Below are 20,746 nucleotides of genomic sequence, written 5' to 3'. Positions count from 1 at the left end.
TTGCACAACCTCCCCATGTTGAAACACAAAGACATTGGGACACTAAATAGACCAACAACAACCCAGGAAATTGATTCTGTCATACAAAAACTACCTACAAAAAAAGCCCTGGACCAGATGACTTTCCAGCACAATTCTACAAAACATACAAGGAGGAGCTCATACCAATCCTATTGAAAGTATTCCGGGCAATTGAGAAAGATGGAATTCTCCCCCAATCATTTTATAAAGTTAACATCACACTGATACCCAAACAGGGTAAAGATCCAACAAAAAAAAAGAACTACAGGCCATTATCCCTTATGAACATAAATGCAAAAATCCTCAACAAGACTATAGCCAATCAGATCCAAAAACACATCTCAAAAATCATTCACCATGACCAAGTAGACTTCATCCCCAGGATGCAGAGCTGGTTCAACATTCGCAAGACCATAAATGTAATTAAATACATCAACAGATGTAAAAATAAGAACCACATGATTATATCATGAGATGCAGAAAAAGTTTCTGATAAAAATCCAGCATCCTTTCTTGACAAAAACCCTCAAACACCTAAGTATAGAAGGAACATACCTCAAAATAGTAAGTCCTATTTATGATAATCCTACAGCTAACATATTGCTAAATGGACAGAAACTGGAAACATTTCCCCTCAAAACTGGAATAAGACAAGGCTGCCCACCTTCACCCCTCTTGTACAACATTGTGTTGGAAGTCCTAGCGCAGGCAATTAGACAAGAGAAAGAAATCTGGGGTATTCAAATAGGAAAAGAGGAAGTAAGTTATCCCTCTTTCCTCATTATATGATCCTATACCTTGAAAATCTGTGAGAATCTGTCAAAAACCTGCTTGCACTGATAAAGTACTTTGGCAAAGTCTCAGGGTACAAAATAAATGTGCAAAAGACAGGTGCATTTCTATACACCAACAACAAGCATGCAGAGACCCAAATTAAAAGCATAAACCCATTCATAATAGCAACACACAAAAAGAGAAACACCTTGGCATCTTCCTAATCAGATAAGTTAAGACCTTTACAATGAGAACTACAAAACACTGTTCAAAGAAATCCAAGAAGACACAAACAAATGGAAAAATATTCCATTCTCATGGATAGGAAGAATCAACATTGTTAAAATGTCCATCCTACCAAAGGCAAATACAGATTCAACACAATATCCATTAAGTTACCAACATCATTCTTCTCAGACCTGAAAATGACAATACAGAAATTCATATGGAAACATAAATGACCACAAATAGCCAAAACAATCCCTAGCAAAAGAAACAAAGCAGTAGGTATCACATTTCCAGACTTCAAACTTTACTATAAGGCTATAGTAATCACAACAACCTGATACTGGCCCAAGAACAGGCACATACACCAATGGAATAGGATAGAGATTCCAGAAGCAAAGCCTCAATTTCTCAACCAACTCATCTTTGACAAAGTCTCCAACAACAACCACTTGGGAGAGAAGAACCTATTCAGTAAATGGTGCTGAGAAAACTGGCTGATCACATGCGAAGATTGAAACAGGACCCCTACCTATCACAATACACAAAAATTAACTCTAAATGGATCAAAGACCTAAACATAAAACCTCAATGTATAAGAATCTTAGAAAACGCAGGAGACACACTTATGGAATTTGGAACTGGCAACCAATTCCTATTCAGAACCCTAAATGCCCGTATCTTAAGAAATAAGATAGATAAGTGGGACCTCAGCAAACTAACGGTCTTCTGCAAAGCAAAAGAATCCATCAAGAGAGCAGGGAGACAGCCTACTGAATGGGAAAAAATATTTGCCAACTGTATGTCTGACAAAGGCCTAACATCCAGGATCTACAAGGAACTCAAACATGCCAAAAGGAAAAAAAACAAACAAACAGCCCCTTTAAAAAGTGAGCAAAAGACATGAATAGACAATTCTCAAAAGAAGATATACGGGCAGCCAACAGACACATGTAAAAGTGTCTAGCCTCACTCATCATTAGAGAAATGCAAATCAAAACCACATTGAGATACCACCTAACCCCAGTAAGAATGGCCATCATTAATAAAGCAAACAACAACAGATGCTGGCGAGGAACCTCTCTACACTGCTGGTAGGAATGCAAACTGGTGCAAGTTCTTTTAAGACAGTGTGTCGGTTTCTGAAAGAACTAGAAATTGACCTTCCATATTACCCAGCAATTCCCCTATTGGGAATATACCCGGAGGAACTCAAATGATTCTACAAAAAAGATACCTGCGCACATGTTTGTTGCAGCTATATTCACAGTAGCAAAAACATGGAACCAACCATGTTGTCCGCGAAGCTGTACTGGATAAAAAAAAATGTGGTACATATAAACAACGGAATATTATGCAACCATAAAGAAGGACAAACATATGAACTTTGTACCAACTTGGATGGATTTAGAGTCGATCATACTCAGTGATCTATCACAGAAACAAAGAACAGAGTACCATATGTTCTCACTCATAAGCGGAACTTGAACAATTATAATACTTTAAGAAAGGGATTGGCAGTAGTGGGAAATTGTCGGGGGGCAGGTTGAGATTGGCAGTTGAAGGAAATTGCTAGGGGAGGAAGGGGCATACCTCATCAACAAGGGCACCTGTATAATCAAAGTTTGTATACCTAACCATGACTTGTACCCCACATCTTTATAATTAAAAAATGTAAATCTTGTGTAAAGAGTTCTTACCACATAAAATAAAAAACATATATATATACATATATATGTATATACACACAAATAAGTGAACATGTAATGATATCTATATTTTCATTTTTTTTGAAGGAGTGGAAAGTAGTTAAGTTAAAATAAAATGTCTAAACATAGGAAAATATAGTTAGAGACATATAAGATATAACTCAAGGAGAATTTACTTTTAAAATGGATTATTTATAAGTGACAGTGCAAGGACCAAGGGCTAATAGCACTTCAATTTTTATCACTCATAGACACAAAGGGATGAAGTAGAGAATCATTACTGGAACTGGAAGAAACCAGAAGGCAAATATAATTGTTTTGAGCAGTGAACTGTCTTTTTTGGAGAAGGAGCTTGCCAAGTCAAGGCAAGCCAGCAGAAAGAGGACAGAGAATAAATACCATGACCTCATTCTCCCCATTTCCTCTGATTTCCTGGAGGCTCACCATTGGATGAACCCAGCCAGAGTCCAGAGGATGTGGAAGTCCCTTTGGTGCCATTGATACAGGTTAGCATCCCAAGGCACAGAACAGGGTGCAGAGTGTAGCAAGCAGAATGGAAGGTACCCAGCACATGCATTATATACATATAACTATAGTTTTCTTTTCAAGAGACTTTCCTTTTGATCTAGTGAAGGAAAGGATTTCTAGAAGGCAGACAAGTGAAAAGAGACAGTATTTTAGTGTAAATGGAAGTGTATATATGTATATGGTATTACCATTTGGTCCTAAATTACTTAATGATTTTATTTTAAGAAAATTTCGGGCATTTAAGAAGGCTTATATAGAGAGAACAGTCATGTACTATCACCCAACCTAATAAATAAGTCTTTATGAAAAAACAGATTCCCCTTGGGTATTCTCCCTATTCTCCCTATCCTTGTTTCCTTCCTTTGTGCAGAGGTAGCCAACAGTTGAAATCTAGTGGTTTTCATTTCCATTCCTGTCTTTAGAATGTTACTACATATCTTTCCCTACCTAATCAATATAGTTCAATCTTGGCTAGACAATTTGTATCCCTTTACCTTCCCTTACAAGTGTAAAGACATAGAAACTTACAAATACATGTTTTTCCTTTTATACAAGCCTATGCTTCTGTAGAAAAAGCTGCTTAGTGCTTAATTGGTGACACAACTTGAACTTTCAAAAGTCTTGTTCCTTGTAGGAGTGGTGCTGGGAACCAGTGGTGTGAACAATGTTCAGTTAGAAAGCAAGTCTTTCTCATCTCATTGAGCTTTCTCCAAGAAGGCCAGGAGGGTCTTATGCATTGAAGCAGCTACCCCTTCAGCTGATGCTCTCTGCTAGCCTATGAACCCTTTTATCCAGTGAGCACCATGGATCTGCTACCATCCTCACTGCCTCATTATTGTTAGCCCTCTGTACCTCTGCTCCCTCTGTCCAGACTTGGACTCAGGCTTAGCCCCAGATAGGGACCCAGTGGTCAGACACAGTCCCTGGAGGCTGGTTTCCTTTCTTTATCACTCTGCCCACTTGGCTACATGGGAAGTTTTTCTTTCAACGTTTCACTGTCTCTTCCTCCACTCTGGTTTCTTTTCGTAAACCCCAGTCTCATAGACTCTGCATACATCCAAACCCCAGCTACTGGCCAGATTTAAAACCTTTTCCACAGGGGTCCTGAGCTACATTCAAGGTCTCTGGACATCCATGAAGAAAACAGTTTGGACCTCTCAGAGCACACAGAAAATCTCTAGCGGGTGGTGTGGCCTGACTCTTCAAGTCATCCTAAAGGATGCTTAACTCAAAACCAGTCCAAAATATTTCATTACATCCAAGCTAATAGCAGTTGCCGCAGTTTCCAAGTGAGAGAGGCAGTCATTTTGGAGTGGAAGGCCTAGAACCTGCAAAACTTTAAAACATGACAACTGTTTGCGTATTAAAATACAAATGTTTCCTGAGAAACCACCATGAGTGAAAAATATCAGTGATGAAAAATTTTACAAATCACTATTACATAAAAATCTAGACTGTTCTGTCTCTAAGATTTGAAAGGAATTTGCAGTCTTTATGCTTTACAAATATCTAAAAAGACCCATGTAACACTGTTTCCTTCATAATGTTGCATATTAACATAACACTGTCGTCATTCCTTGATATCCATGGGATTAGTCTTGGGACCCACCTCAGACACCAATTTATTCATACATGGATGATCACATTCCTGATACAAAATGGCCTAGTATTTGCATATAACCTGTGCACATTCTCTTATATACTTTAATCTATAGATTATTTATAATATATAATACAATATAAATGCTATGTAAATGGTTATAATGTATTGCTTAAGGAATAATGCTAAGAAAAAAGCCTGTACATGTTTGGTACAAACATACTTTTTTGGGAATACTTTTGATCTGTTGTTGGTTGAATATGTGGATACAGAACCCATGGGTATGAAGGACCAACTGTATTCTTTTGTACCACAAACATTATCAAGATTAGTGCTGACTATTTCCAGGCACTGTTCTAGGATATGATGATGGATATGATGATATCCATCATATCCAACTAGGATATGATGATGGACATTACAAGAAAACTCCTTGCTGTCATGGACCTCATGTTCTGGCAGTTTAGGATTTGGAAACCAAGTCATTTTGCAGCAAAAGTAAATCTTCCTAGTGTGAAAGCATATATTATGGAGGATAACTGTCTGAGGACAAAGTGCAAAAAGAATGTTCAGAGTCTAGTGGGGAGGTCAGGTGTGGGTATAGCTAAAATATAATATAGAATATGCTGTGAGAGCATAAAAAAGTACAGCATAGACTGATGGGCATTAGTCAGATTTCACAAGAGGCTTTAATAACAAGCTAATAAATTAGTTTCAAAAAACAAATAAAGCTGGACCAAACTAGAGACTTTCAGGGCTGAGAATCAAGGAGACACCTAGGAGGTAATTACAGGATATTTCAGAATCTCAGAATGTAAGAGGAGAATCTCAGATACCAGATATGGTACAACCTTCCTCTCTGTGGGTCAGAGATGAAGGCAGGCCATCTAGGAGTCGTAATATACGGAGAGAGGCATTTCTAATATATAATAAAATAGCCAGGAGTCCTCACTCATAGCATCATTGCAAAACAGAAAGAAGAGCTCTTTAAAATAAATCATAGTTCTACTAAAAGTAAACATTATCAATGGCAGAAATCCCTCGTAATACAAAGTTTGTTATATAAATGTTATCCAATAATTGGTAGGTTTAGGAAGGATAATATGTGATTCCTTTTCCAACTGCCACTTAAGAACAAATCCAATTTAGTTGTAATGGTAATATAGTCTTTCGCATATGAAGATAAAACTATTAACCCACCATTAAAAGGAAATATCTTTTGAGAGGTCTTATAATCACCCCCTCAAAGGTCAGGTAATTAGGTCAATACTCTGCTCTCATTCAAGCACTTGATAGCTAACAGTGCTGGCTATCAAATATAAAACAATGTGCAAGGTACTGAGAATATAGAGACATAAAATGTGATGCATGGTCCCAATCTTCACTGAACTTAAAATCTTGAAAGAAGGACATTAGTAAGAAAAAGCAGTATCAGCTACGATAAAGGTGCAAACTAAGACCAGAGATCAACTACAGTGCCCATACACAACCCAGAACCACAGTAGAAGAAGTACACGTAAGCAACTGAGGCCAGACATTTCTCCAAATTGGAATCAGGACAATTCATTGCAATTGATAAATCAGTTTCCAAGAAGTCAATTTGCCAACATTGATGAACTACATAAAATTTTCTTCAAAGTAGGGATTTATTGCTTCAATTTAGCTGGATGCTAATTTCATGCATGTTTTACAATTTGGATGCCCAGTATTTCTCAAATTTTAATGCTTTATCGTGAATGAGTGGTCTTTTTCTTAAATACAGTTTAGCCTTGTTTATATATTGGTGGGCTTGTGTTCACCCATGAATGTGTCCTCAAATTGTTGCTCCTTCAATCTTAGGATATTGATCTGACATTTTCCTTAAGATGATCTTTGGATGGGTTTGCCATGTGGTGAAATGGCTTTGAATAAATTGATGCTCAGCAAATTCACCCAAAGCAATTTAAATTAGCATAGACCACTCTAAACTTCCTCTTAGCTTTCTATTCTTTTAATTGAACTCTTCATAGCTCTGAATTATAAGATTACAATCTACTTAACTTGTTTTATTTACTGACATTTAACATTCTACTATGTTTTCTCCCAGTATTGATGACAAATAGTAGTAAAATACTATCTTATAATCTCTTTAAGACAAAGAGTTTCAGATCAAGCATAGTCTAAATAAACACGAATTTGTGTCGGGATCTTAGATTCCAGGCCCAAATATTTAAATAAATTCCTTAATTGCTTATTACTCAAATATTAATTTCTATAAAATAGAGATAAAACATCAGTCTCTACCTTTCTTATAAATAACATCGTGATGCAATTTAAGTTGATAAGTAACTACGATGATCATTCAAGAAGAAAATAGTAGTTAACTGAGCTTCATTAATAAAAGTCACCAGGTTAGTATGTTCTAATTTAATGTTAACTTAGCACCTCAGCTCAAGAGATGGTGTTAGGTACTATGGGAAATAAAAAAGGTAGTCAAGACATGGATGAGACCATTGAAGAACAATCATTTTTGTCAAATGAATAAAATAAATACATAAAGCTCTAAAGTGAAATATAATAAGTGTCTGGAAAAATGAAAAGGTTTGAGCAGACAGAAAGTGAGAAGGACATTGTGAGAGGAGCTACTTGAGTAAGGCAGAGTTGAGAAACCATAGTACACATTTGCAAATAGTGTGTTTAGGGGGAAAATGGGATGATAGTGGAAGTTCATTTGAGGCTATTTGTGCAGAATTTTTTATATATTTGGTAGACAAACAAACACTAGAGATTTTAAAGCTGAGATGTAAGAGAGAAAGTACAAGAAGATAGATTATCTGACAGTGGTATTTGGTCTAATCCCGAGAGATGAACTGTAAAGGTACATTCTCAAATCAAAGCATTTCTCCAAATTCTTCTCTACAGCTGTGTGGAATTCCAGCCCTTCCCTAACAATCCCATAACTCCCTTCTTCTTTGCTTTGCCTTCTGCCTGAAGCATTTTGTCTCCCTTCTTTTCTCCTAGTTAAATTCTACTGGTTCTCCCTTTTCCACTTTCTTCTTCTTCTACTCTCAATTTACCCTGATTTAGGAGTTCTTTTTAAAAAAATAATTCCAAAACTTCTTGTAGATTTTGTATTCTGTGTGGTAACCATCTATCTTCTTGTTTTTCTTTTTTTCTCTAGATCAAGAACTGTTGCAGGCTAGGACCACTTGATTGGTCTCTGTACTCCCAGCAGCTAGCACAGTGAGTGATCCTGAATAGGTACTTAATAAATGTTGAATGAATGAATAAATGGCCAGTTAAATACACTGATTCAAATATTTTTATGGTAATAGTTGTATTCCCAGCATTTTCATAAGCAGTGAGATGAAAAAATGAAAAAGAACCCTTTAGCTGACGAGCCAAAAGGATCATCTGTTTACACACACATATCTAGCAATATTGTTACAGCAAATATACAGCAGTGTGTTCCATATCTTAAATGTAAATGCTGAAAGACTTCAAAGCAGAGGGATGGCTCATGGTGGCATTAGTCAGGAAAGGCTGACAGTTAAAACAGGAGAGGGGGCAACTGAAGATTAATAAAAAGAACAAAGGAAAGAGTAATGTTACAGAGAACAAATAAAAGAGTAAGGTCAAAGAAAATATGGGCAAAAGGAACTATTTAAGGTTTATCTGTTAGTGGGACATGAGGGCTTATTTTCCTTCAGGTTCCTCCTCATATTTCTTAAGATCTAAGTAAAGAAAGGAAAAGCCAAAATGGGAAGGGGAAACTAATTTGGAGCCATGAAATACAAACACCACAGAATTGCTTCAGCTATGTTTTATTGTCAGAAAAAGATTCAAAAGATAAATCAGCATGAGATGTCTGGGGAATATGCTGTGGGAATTTTGATTATCAAATAACTAAGAATTACTCCAAGAGGCATATTTGTAGTCATTCTTTGCTAGGGATGAAAGAGAATGATGTAAGTTTCAAGAGTAAAGTAATGTGTGATATATTTTGGAAGAAATAACTGGAAAAAAATAACAAGAACTTCTGGCTTGATGTTCCAAGAATACAGCTAAGCTGTCCAAGATTTTATTAAAAGAAAAAATACATATTACAGAAATGAGAAGACAATGTTACATGGGTAAAAAGACACTGTGATGTTTTAAGCTGGTTGAATAAAATAGACTATGGCAACAGAAATATAAACAAGAAGCACAGAAAAAGCAAATGGAGAATATTGTTTTCTGGGAGCAAATAGAAATTAATACTGATAAATGAAACCACTGTGAACCTGCCCTTACAGGTGAATTTATGAATATTGAGGAATTGGTTGGCTTGTGCTCACAGGTTAAACTATTAGAAAAATTGCTTTTAATACAGGGATTAAAAATATTAATCTTGAGGAGGTACGTATTTATTCTAGGCTTTGAATATATTTCAATATAAAAAATAGATAAAGAGATGAAAAAATCAGAGGTAACCAAGTCTGATTCTGCCTGCATTTTCCAGAAGCAGATAAAATTTCTCTTAAAGGAAAAAATAAAATATTTGTATTATTATTATTTTTTAGCCAGCCCCTTACTCTGTCAGCCAAGCTAGAATGCAGTGGCACACTCACAGCTGCCACATCCTCAATCTGCTAGGTTCAGGCGATCCTTCTGTCTCAGCCTTCCAAGTAGTTGAAACCACAAGCACGCACCAATATGCCTGGCTAATTTTTTTATTTATTGTAGAGATGAAGTCTACCTATGTTGCTTAGGCTGGTCTTGAACCTCTGGGCTTAGGCAATCCTCTTGCCTCCACCTCCCAAAGTGCTGGGATTACACGTGTAAGCCACCACGTCCAACTAGAAAATATTTTTATTGATTAAAGAGAAAATTATTCTGATAAATTGAAGAATATAAGGTATGAAAAAATTGTCTTAATATATTTTATTTTAAAGATGTGGGATAAAAGTCAGAATTAAGTACATAAATGGTCTACATACAGGTGAAGTTTGGGCCTCCCATTGGTCCTCACTTCTCCTGGTTTAGGATTAGGTACGCTTCATGATGTTATATGCCTCATTTCCCCTAGCAGGGTCCCACTACTGCCAATCCCTTTCTTGTAGTGTTATGATAAGTGTTGAAAGTCCACTTATGAGTGAGAACATGTGATACTCAGTTCTTTGTTTCTGTGATAGATTACTGAGTATAATAGATCCTAAATCCATCCAGGTTGCTGTGAAGTCCATAATTTTGTCCTTCCTTATGGCTGTGTAATATTCCATCATGTATATATGCCACATTTAAAAAATCCAGTTTGCTTTGGATGGGCAATGCAGTTGGTTCTATTTTTGATATTGTAAATACTGCTGTAATAAACATGCTTGTACAGGTATCTTTTTTGTAGAATGCTTTGAGTTCCTCCAGGTATATTCCCAGAAGGGATATTGTTGTGTTGTATGGAAGGCTGAGTTTTAGATCTCTTAGGAATTGCCATACTGTTCTATACAGAAGTTGTGCTAATTTACATTCCCACCAACTGTGTAGAAGTGTTCCCTTTTCTTCAAATTCTCTCCAGTATCTGTTGTTTTTTGAATTATTGATGATGGCCATACTGACTAGAGTTAAGTGGTATCTCAGTGTGGTTTTGATTTACATTTCTTTGATGATTAGTGAGGCTGAGCATTTTTTCATGTATCTGTTTGTTTGTATGCCTTCTTTTGAGAAGTGTCTATTCATGTCTTTTGCCCACTTTTTTATAGGGCTGCTTGCCTTTTTTCCTTTTTGCATATTTGAGTTCTTTTTAGATCCTGGATGCTAGGCCTTTGTCAGTAAACAGTTGGCAAATATTTTTTTTCCCATTCTGTGGGCTTTCTCCCAGGTTTCTTCATGGCTTTGCTTGCTTTGCAAAAGGTTTTCAGATTGGTGAAGTCCCACTTGTCTATCTTATTCCTTATGTCATGGGCTTCTGGGATTTGATCAGGAATTGATTGCCTATTCCAATGTCTATAATGGTGTCTCCTGCATTTTCTTTTTTTTTTTGAGTTGGAGTCTCACTCTGATGCACAGACTGGAGTGCAGCAGCCACTCCCAGCCACCACAGCCTTGACCTGCTGGGCTCCCATGATCCTTCCACCTCAGCCTTCCAGTAGCTGGAACTACAGGCATGTGCCACCATGCCCGGCTAATTTTTGATTTATTGTAGAGTCGAGGTCTCACCGAGTTGTCAGGTTGAGCCACTGAGCCTGGCCTCCTGCATTTTCTAATAATCTTTTTATTTATTTTTTAATTATTTATTTTTTATTATAAAGATGTGGGCTACAATTCAGGGTGAGGTATACAAACGTTGATTATTGCAGGCACCCTTGTTGATGAGGTATTCCCCTCCCTCCCCTAGCAGTTTCCCTCAACTGCCAATCCCACCCTCCTCCCCTGATAGTTTCCCACTACTGTCAATCCCTTTCTTATAGTATTATTGTAGTTGGAGGTTTTACATCTGGGGCTTCGATCCATTTAGAGTTGATTTTTGTGTATGGTGATAGGTAGGGGTCCTGTTTAAATCTTCTGCATGTGATCAGCCAGTTTTCCTAGTGCCATTTACTGAATAGGTTCTCCTCTCCCTAGTGGTTGTTTTTGGTGACTTTGTCAAAGATGAGTTAGTTAAGAAATTGATGATTTGCTTCTGGAATTTCAGTTCTATTCCATTGGTCTATATGTCTGTTCTTGTACCAATACCAGGCTGTTTTGATTACTGTAGCCTTATAATAAAGTGTAAAATCTGGAAGTGTGATACCTCTTGCTTTGTTTCTTTTGCTGATGATTGTTTTAACTATTTATGGTTGTCTTTGTTTCCATATACATTTCTGTATTGTCATTTCCAGGTCTGAGAAGAATGATGATGGTAATTTAATGGGTATTGCATTCAATCTGTATATTGCCTTGGGTAGGAGATGGACATCTTAACAATGTTGATTCTTCCAGAATTCATGAACATAGAATATTTTTCCATTTGTGTCTTTTGTGATTTCTTTGAGCAGTGTTTTGTAGTTATCACTGTAAAGATCTTTTACTTCTTTGGCTGTGACGATGCCAAGGTAGTTCATTTTCTTTGTGGCTGTTGTCAATGAGATTGTGCTTTTTATTTGGTTCTCTGCCTATTTGTTGTTGGCGTATAAAAATGTGACTGTCAGCTGGGCTCAGTGTCTCAGTCTGTAATCTCACGCCTTGGGAGGCTGAGGTGAGTGGATTGCCTAAGCCCGCGGGTTCGAGACCCGCCTGGGCAGGCGAGACCTCATCTCTACAATAAATTAAAAAATCAGCCGGGCATGGTAGTGCACGCCTGTAGTTCCAGCTACTTGGAAAGGATCGCCGGAGCCCAGCAGGTCGAGGCTGCGGTGGCCGGGAGCAGCCACTGCACTCCAGTCTGGGCGACTGAGTGAGACTCCAACTCAAAAAAAAAAAAATGTGACTGTCTTTTTCACATTATTTTGTACCCTGAAACTTTGCCAAAGTCTTTATCAGAGCAAGGAGGTTTTTGACAGATTCCCTTGGGTTTTCAAGGTATAGGATCATATCATCAGCAAAGAGGGATTGGTTAACTTCCTCTTTTCCTATTTGAATTCCCCTGATTTCCTTCTCTTGTCTGATTGCTTTATCTAGGACTTCCAACATTATGTTGAACAGGAGGGGTGAGAGAGGGCAGCCTTGTCTTGTTCTGGTTTTCAGGGAAAATGCTTCCAATTGCTGTTCATTTAGCAATATATTGGCTATGAGTTTATTGTAGATGGCTCTTACTATTTTAAGGTATGTTCCCTCTATGCCTAGGTGTTCAAGGGTTTTTATCAAGAACGGATGCTGGATTTTGTCAAAAGCTTTTTCTGCATCTAATGATATAATAATATCGCTCTTGTTTTTTTATCTGTTGATGCATTTAATTGTATTTATGAACTTTCAGGTGTTGAACCAGCCCTGTATCCCTGGGGTAAAAATAGTTCAAGTATATATGATACATCAACTTGATTGCTATTTTGTAATCACTAACCTGCTAGAAGGTACTATCTGTCTTAGCATGCTTTTAAATTTTTATTTTTAGCCATTAGGAGAGCTAACAAAACACTGCTATTTCTCAGTCTACTGGCAATATTATGTTGGAAAATAGACTCTAAGAATTATATTATTGACAGCAAGGGCAAAATTCCATGATAGTAAGACAAAATGAAAAGAGAATAACTAGTGAAAATTGACACCAAAACTGTGTGCAGAAAAGGACAATGAAGAAAGAGTGAAGCAGTGATGGGGTGGGGGATGGGGGATGGGGAGGAGAAGCCCTCTGCCTGGGTCTTGAATTGCCCGAAGAAAGGTTTTAGAAAATAGGAAGATGGAGACAAAACCATGGGTCAAATTCTATCTGATGTCCTGATGTGTATTGGCCCAGTGGGAAGTAGAAAGTTGAAGCATTTTTATATTTGGGTTTTTCTATTTTAGCAGTAGAAAGTCATTTTCTGGGACTGAGTTAGCACAAGATAACTAATCATAACAGAAACATATCGTACTGTTTTCTCTTAAGTCTTTGATACCTTTTTATGTCTCATGGAAAAATTGACTTATAGAACACAAAAGTAAAATATGTGTGTTTGATATGTTCAGATTCACTTATTAGTTGGATCTGTATTAATAGCTAAATTGTGCTGAATCTTTGCTACATGCCGGATACCATGGAAAATGCTTTCTTTATACTAACTGGTCTAATCTTCATAGCAACTCTGTGATGGTGGTTCTATAACATCCATGATTTTGCAGATGAGAAAACAGGCAGAGAAAAGAGAAATAATTTGCTCAAACCACCCATATGATAAGTGATGGAGACAAGATTCAGACCAGGCAATTTCATTTAGAGCTTATGCTTTAGAGCTTCTATTGAAGCTATATCATCTTTGTTTTCTGAAATATCAGTCTTTGATGTATTCAATGCCCCGAGAAATTCTTTTCTGATAACAAAGACATATTTCTGTATTAGGTACACATCAATAAGATGTTTGCTTTTACTCATTAACCTTTTGTGTCTGTTTATGTTGAAGTAGCAGTAGGTCAGTAGAGGACAAGCAAAAATTACTCTGAGTAGGTCTAACTTGATAGATGAATTAAAACCCAAATAAAACCAAACACAAGCAATTTTTTAGCACTTGCTGGACTAAAAGAATACACATTGTATGATGGTATTTGCATCAAAGTCTAGGACAGGAAACTCTAATGTGTGATAAGAGAAATCAGAAATGCTTCTCTAGGATAAGAGTTGTCTGTAAAGTGGCACAAGAGAAATTTCTGAGGGGAAGGAAATACTCTGTCTACCTTATGAGTGTGGTTACATGGCTGTATAAATTTGTCAGAACTCATTAAATTGTGCATTCCAAATGTGTGCATTTTATTATAAGTGGGGGAATTATCTTTCAGAGGGCAGACTCCTTATATACAGGCTTCCTCTGACAGCTAAGTGTTCCAGAAACCCAACATCATCAGTGTACCAGCTAGTGTTGTGATAGACTGTGTTTGGTGAATTTTATGTTTGGAGATTGTTTCAGTGTTTGCCTATTTCATGATGGGTGATTTATGAGCTCACCTGCCCACACTGCACTGAATATTCAGCAGTTTTTGAACAAAAACAGCATGATCCCTGTGCCCTACATCCCCTATTCACCTGTCCTCTCCCCAGGCAACTTTTTTTTTGTTTTCCTGGATGAAAAAAAGTTCTCAAAGGGAAATGTTTTGCCAATGTAGGAGAGGTGAAACAAAAAGAGGCAGAAGTACTAAAAGGCATAAAAATTGACAAGTTCAATAACTTTTGAGCAATGAAAAAGGTATCTTAATTGGTGTAGTGCATCGGATGAAGAGTACTTTGAAGGTGACTGAAGTTTAGGCATGTAAGAAATACACAATTTTTAAATAAATAAATTCCAGATTTTTTGGGTCTCCTTATATATAAATTATATAAAAATATACAAAAAGTCTACAGAGTTGTTTTCTTTATTTTTATTATTGAAAAATGTAAAGGAACAGTTACAGAGATAGTTGCTGAAATTCTGGACACTCTTCATACCAAAAGTTTCCTAGTCAATATGGGGATGATTCTTGAGTAGAAGACAGCTTGGGCTGAGATGCTGTATAGCATTTTCTGTCTTAGTATTTGTTTTGTGTTATAAAATAATCCCATGGTTCTGGTTAGTGCCCTTTCCAGGATAAGTGTATAAGAGGAGGAGTCAGTGGCATGAATCCCAGCCTTCAACTTGAAGTTAGCATCAGAGTAACTATGATACTCATTACCTTCCTCCTCTGTTACCCATTCTAGACCCCCCTTCCTTTAGCTAGCACTTCTACTAGTTTACAGGAGGTAATCTGGACCCTTATCCCTGAGGGGTCTGAAATCCTAGTCACCATATTGCTTCCAGGCTCTGGCTGCTGTCATTTTCCATTTACCATAAAAAAATAGGCAGGGAGCTTCCAAAGGACTTCCCACTAGGTCACCTGGAGGCTGATTGTATCTTTCTTTGCCTTCATAGTATAAATCTATCTCCTCTTAATGACTAGGACAAATTACTCTTGCCAGGATTATGACACTTTCCTTACCTGCTTGTCTTTTCTCACAAGTTGTTCAAAGTGCCTGGACAATAAGGGTAACTTAGAATTATTGGAACTTTTTTGTAGTTTCCCTGGTGGAAACATTCTCACTGTAGAAACTAAGCCCTCTAGACAAGTTCTCTGAAGAATCATATAGTAAGTAAATATGTTGAGCTTTGCAGACCACATATTTCCTCTGCCTCCTTCCACTTCCCCCTCTTCCTCCTGCGTCTCCTTTCCCCAAACCTTTAGAAGTATAAAAAATAATTCTTTACTGATGAGTCACAAACAAACAGATCACAGGGCAGATTTGGGAGAGCCATAGTTTGCCAACCTCTGCTGTAGACTCTCTGACCTTAGAGTTTTGGGGACAGGAAGCATAAATTCTCCAAATAATTTTCCAAGAGGAGTGAAAAACAGAATCATTTTTCACCCTTTGATTCCAAGGACTATATATTTCTATCTAACAGAGACATAGCACCATGTGAAACTTGTTGGTTTATAATAAAAACTGTCTTCTATAACATGCCACCCATTCTTGCAGGAAATTATTTTCAAGCTCTTGACTTTGCTGTACCTTTAAAAGACCATTCTACAAATCTATCATGCTGGTAGCTTCTGATATTTGTAAAAGCAGAAGATCCCTTGTTCATGTGACTACTCCCTAATTTCCTTTGCTTTTTAGTGGGTCCTTTTGTCCTCTATGATAATATCTTGAATCCCAAGTCTGAAACACTTGGATAGTAGTGCTGGCTAGAACTCCACAGACAAGAAAGGAAATCCCAAATTGACAATATGTGTTGATTTTAATTAATGTAAATTATTACATTCTCCAGGATGAAAGGACTATAGTGTAATCAACTTAGTCTCCTTGAGAGGTGGCACCATATTGGAGGCTCAGTATTGCTTTCTCTTGCTGGTAGGTTAGATCATTAGGCAGAAACAATACCTAGATAAGTCCTACTGAGTGGGAATCTATACAGTCAGTCTCCTATCTCAACCCATGCCACCATAGCTACCCTATTAATGTGCATATTGTGCCAAAACTGTTATAGCTAAAAACAGAGGCTAATGATGTCCACTGGCGGGGTTGTTTTATTTATTTTTTTGATTTGTATCTTCTCTGTGATAGATGCTCTTGATGGGTAATAAACAATACTTTGTGCCTACTCCCAAAGGTCCATCTACTCACCTCTTCCCAGATTTTGTTTGCTGTCTTATTATTTATTTTTATACCATATTTATTTTTGCCTTAATCCCCTTCTCTTTCCACAGGAAGTGGATGACCAAGTAGACTACCTGAAGCCCTGTCCATTTGGAAGATTTCCCTCACCACTCTTTCATGTGCACCCTGGGTGGGAGCATATACTGGGAGTCACCAACTTGTGGTTCACACTCACATACAGAGCTGATAAGTCTGTGAACTAACCTTGAGCATTTTTCTCCTACTTTGGTTCATCATAGTGGACTCTAAGGGGAACCATAGGTATGACCTGGGGAAAAGGGGTTTGTGTGACAGTCGGTCTAAGGCAGCCACTGTGCTGCTTACTTATGGCCTCACAAATATTTTGTCCTAAATGAACCATTTGCATTTTGTTATGGAATGCTGCTGGGTCCACTCAACCTTATGACTTAGTGGATCTGACAGAACTCAGCTTGTGATGGACATATAAGTCCCATGTAGTCTCTCATATTTTTTATGTGACAAAAGAATCTCCTAATTCACTTAAGTTTCTGTAGCTGAGTCCCTGTTATTAGCAGCTAATGCAATTTCTAAGTGACACAGAAAACTTATCTTACAACATGCTACTCAAGTTGTGCTGCGTAAACTATTGTCAGTTCACAAACTTTGTTACGGGTTGCATTAAAATCAGAACTAGCACCAAAATATAGAACAACTTCTTGTTAAGCACAGTGTTAAATTCACCTGACATTTTTTAAAAAATTGGTGGCAAGATGTTCTCAATGAAGGAAGCAGTGTCGATTTGCATTCTGGAACTAGCTTGTTATCATGTTATAGGCCAGAAGCAAACAGTTTGTATACTGACACCTTGAGCAGCACTGATCTAAAACATACATCCTCCAATGTACCCCTTGGAGACAAACAGCACTGGGGAATAAGCAAAAATTACTTTATTTAATCATTTACTCCATTTTGAAATTTAAACCTGTGATTATTGACTGGGGCTGTTGAGAAGTCTTGTCTTATGTAATACCTTACCTGTCTCAATATCCTAGTCTTAAAAATATAGAAGTGAAAAAATTATGACACAAAATTTGGTTTCACATAATTTTGTAATCACAACAGTGTCTGACATTTTATTTGCTTCAAATTAAAATAAAAATCTTTCAGAATGTGTCTCTTAGTATGTCAATAGTCTGACATCAACTTTTCCTATACCACAAAGCAACTGTTTTGCACATAGATTCTGCTCCCATTTCAGAGTGAAGATTTAATTAAATGACTTACCAATACATGTAGTAAGTGTTGATTATATGGTAGCTATTGTTATTATTATTTGTTCTTGGATGTATTTATCACTATTCAACTTCTTCCAAACCTCACTCTTTTTTGAAAGATGTTTTGTATGGATGGCAATAAATACACGAAAGATGAGAACACCTTTAAGGACAATCTTCATTAAGGCTAAAATTAGGCCAGGTTCAGTGGCTCAGCCTGTAATTCCAGCACTTTGGGAGGGTGAGGCAAGTGGATTGCCTGAGGCTGCGGGTTCGAGACCCACCCGGGCAACTTGGCAAGCCCTCATCTCTACAATAAATCAAAAATTAGCCGGACATGGTAGCGCGCACCTGTAATTCTGGCTACTTGGAAGGCTGAGGCAGAAGGATCTCCAGAGTACAGCAGGTCGAGGCTGTGGTGGCCAGGAGCGTGCCACTACATTCCAGTCTGGGTGATAGAGTGAGACTCCAACTCAAAAAAAAAAAAAAAAAAGGCTAAAATTTCTTGATCAAATTCCAATCTGAACCACTGCAACTCTATTTTTATCTGCAGGAAACCACAGAATAAACACCAATAGAGACTCATTGTTTTAGAGTCTAGATCTTAACTCTAAGAGCTTTCTAGGGAAGTGAAAAACAAAAATAAAAGCCCAAAACAAAAAGTTCTTTTTCAAGATCACGTTGTTCTTGGGAAGTAGTTTATCCTGAATGTATGCACAGCTTTTCTAACCATGTTAATTCAATTCACATTAATTCCATTAAAGATTCTTTGGCAGAAATTTTTTCTCTTCATCAAATGATTGAATGTTGCAAACTTTCATTATCCTTTTAGTCTGAAAAGGACAGCCTTATTGAAATGGCAAGGATAAAGCTTTCTTAACTCAGAACTTGATTTTCTTGGCCTGCTTTTCCAGGAAATGTGCTCTTTGAAGGAATTCTGTGGCTGATTAAGTAGAAGATGTTTCTGTCTAAATTATCTGCAAATCAGTTGAGGAAGCTCATGTTAAGAGGGGACAGTAAATAGAATGTCCATTTTTGAACAGATAATGTCTACAATGACTGAGTGTAACTAGGTTAGTATCTTAAGTTCCTATGTGAATTGGAAGAAAAGAAAGTAAGGAACAAATACTCTCAACAGGAATGACGCTAAAAGAAACCTGGAAAAAGAGAGTACAAGTGGAGAGGGTGGAACTGAGCAGTGTCACCAGTGAGAATCAAATTGCCAGGTCTTCCTTCTTTTTTCAAGTGAGCAATTAGAAGGTGATAGACTCTCTTTTGTTTTGTTCTTCTCACTTTTCTTGCTATAAGGACTTAATAGACTTAAATTTAATTCAATTTAAGGGAAAATAAACCATATTACCTTTTTGTGTCTCAATTACCTCGCAGGCATATGTGATGCAAAAAATGATTAACAGCACCAAACAATCAGGAAAAGCACAATAAGCAATCAGAGTGGCCATGAGTTTCAAATACAGTGGCCATATAATTAATTGTCCAAATCAGGAAACTTGAAAATGAAAGGGAGCAATATTAATAATTATGTCAGAATAAGAGCAAGGCATACACTGAGACCATCTCAAGCAAACTGGGATGGTGCCCTTTCTTGCCATAAGTAAACAACAAAAATAAACTGGCTGAATAAAATAAAGTTTGACTAGAGGTTTTTTTTTTTTGAGTTGGAATCTCACTCTGTCGCCCAGACTGGAGTGCAGTGGCACCTCCCAGCTACCGCCGCCTCGACCTGCTGGGTTCCAGTGATCCTTCTGCCTCAGCCTTCCAAGTAGCTGGAACTACAGGCATGCGCTACCACGCCCGGTTGATTTTTTGATTTATTGTAGAGATGAGGTCTCGCTGCCCAGGCGGGTCTCGAACCCGCGGGCTCAGGCAATCCACTCACCTCAGCCTCCCAAAGGTGCGGGATTACAGGCTGAGCCACTGAGCCTGGCTTGATTTTTTGATTTATTGTAGAGATGAGGTCTCATTGCCCAGGCGGGCCTCGAACCCGCAGGCTCAGGCAATCCACTCACCTCAGCCTCCCAAAGGCGCAGGATTATAGGCTGAGCCACCGAGCCCGGCTAATTATTAGTTTTTAATGTTAATATCTTGACAAATAAACTGCCAAATCAACCTGGAAGTTCAGGCCTGCATTTATAATTCTCCAAATCCCTGAAGTCCCAAGTCACAATGAGGTAACAGTTGGAAGAGCTATTCTGCAGCCAAGGGTCTGTACCATGAGGGGCCTCATGTGCACAGGTGTGGACACTGCTGCCTGCATACCCAAGCTCAGTTCCCATCCCCCCTACAAATGGCTGCCACTAAGGCTTAGAGGCACACATATCAGTGTGCTCCATCCTTGGAAGGACGGACCAGGGAAGAGGTTCACACATGCTCTGGAAGCAGATACAAGGCCATTAGGGCTAGAGATCCTGAATATCTAGGGTATGGCAGTGAGAGTGAGTATGATCTAGGTGAGCACATCCCTTGGCCCTGCAGACTCTTTGCCCAGGGGTATGTGGGGTCCTCTAAATGGTGGAGCCTATAGCCGCTCCCCCATGTCCAGGAAGACTGGCTAGAACAGTTGTATGTGTGTGTGTGTGTGTGTGTGTGTGTGTGTGTGTGTGTGACAGAGTCAGAGTCTCACTGCTACCCAGGCTGGAGTGTGGTGGCATAATCATGACTTACCACAGCCTCCAACTCTTGGGCTCAAACAATCCTCCATCAGCCTCCTGAGTAGCTGAGACTACAGGTACATACCACAGCACTTGGCTAATTATTATTACTATTATTATTATTATTATTATTATTTTGAGTTGGAGTCTCACTCTGTCGCCCAGACTGGAGTGCAGTGGCCACCCCCGGCCAC

This window comes from Carlito syrichta, unplaced genomic scaffold, assembly GCF_000164805.1.
Source record: "Carlito syrichta isolate Samal-C Ts95f unplaced genomic scaffold, Tarsius_syrichta-2.0.1 Scaffold302349, whole genome shotgun sequence".
Classification (NCBI taxonomy): Eukaryota; Metazoa; Chordata; class Mammalia; order Primates; family Tarsiidae; genus Carlito; species Carlito syrichta.
This window is presented reverse-complemented; position numbering follows the sequence as displayed.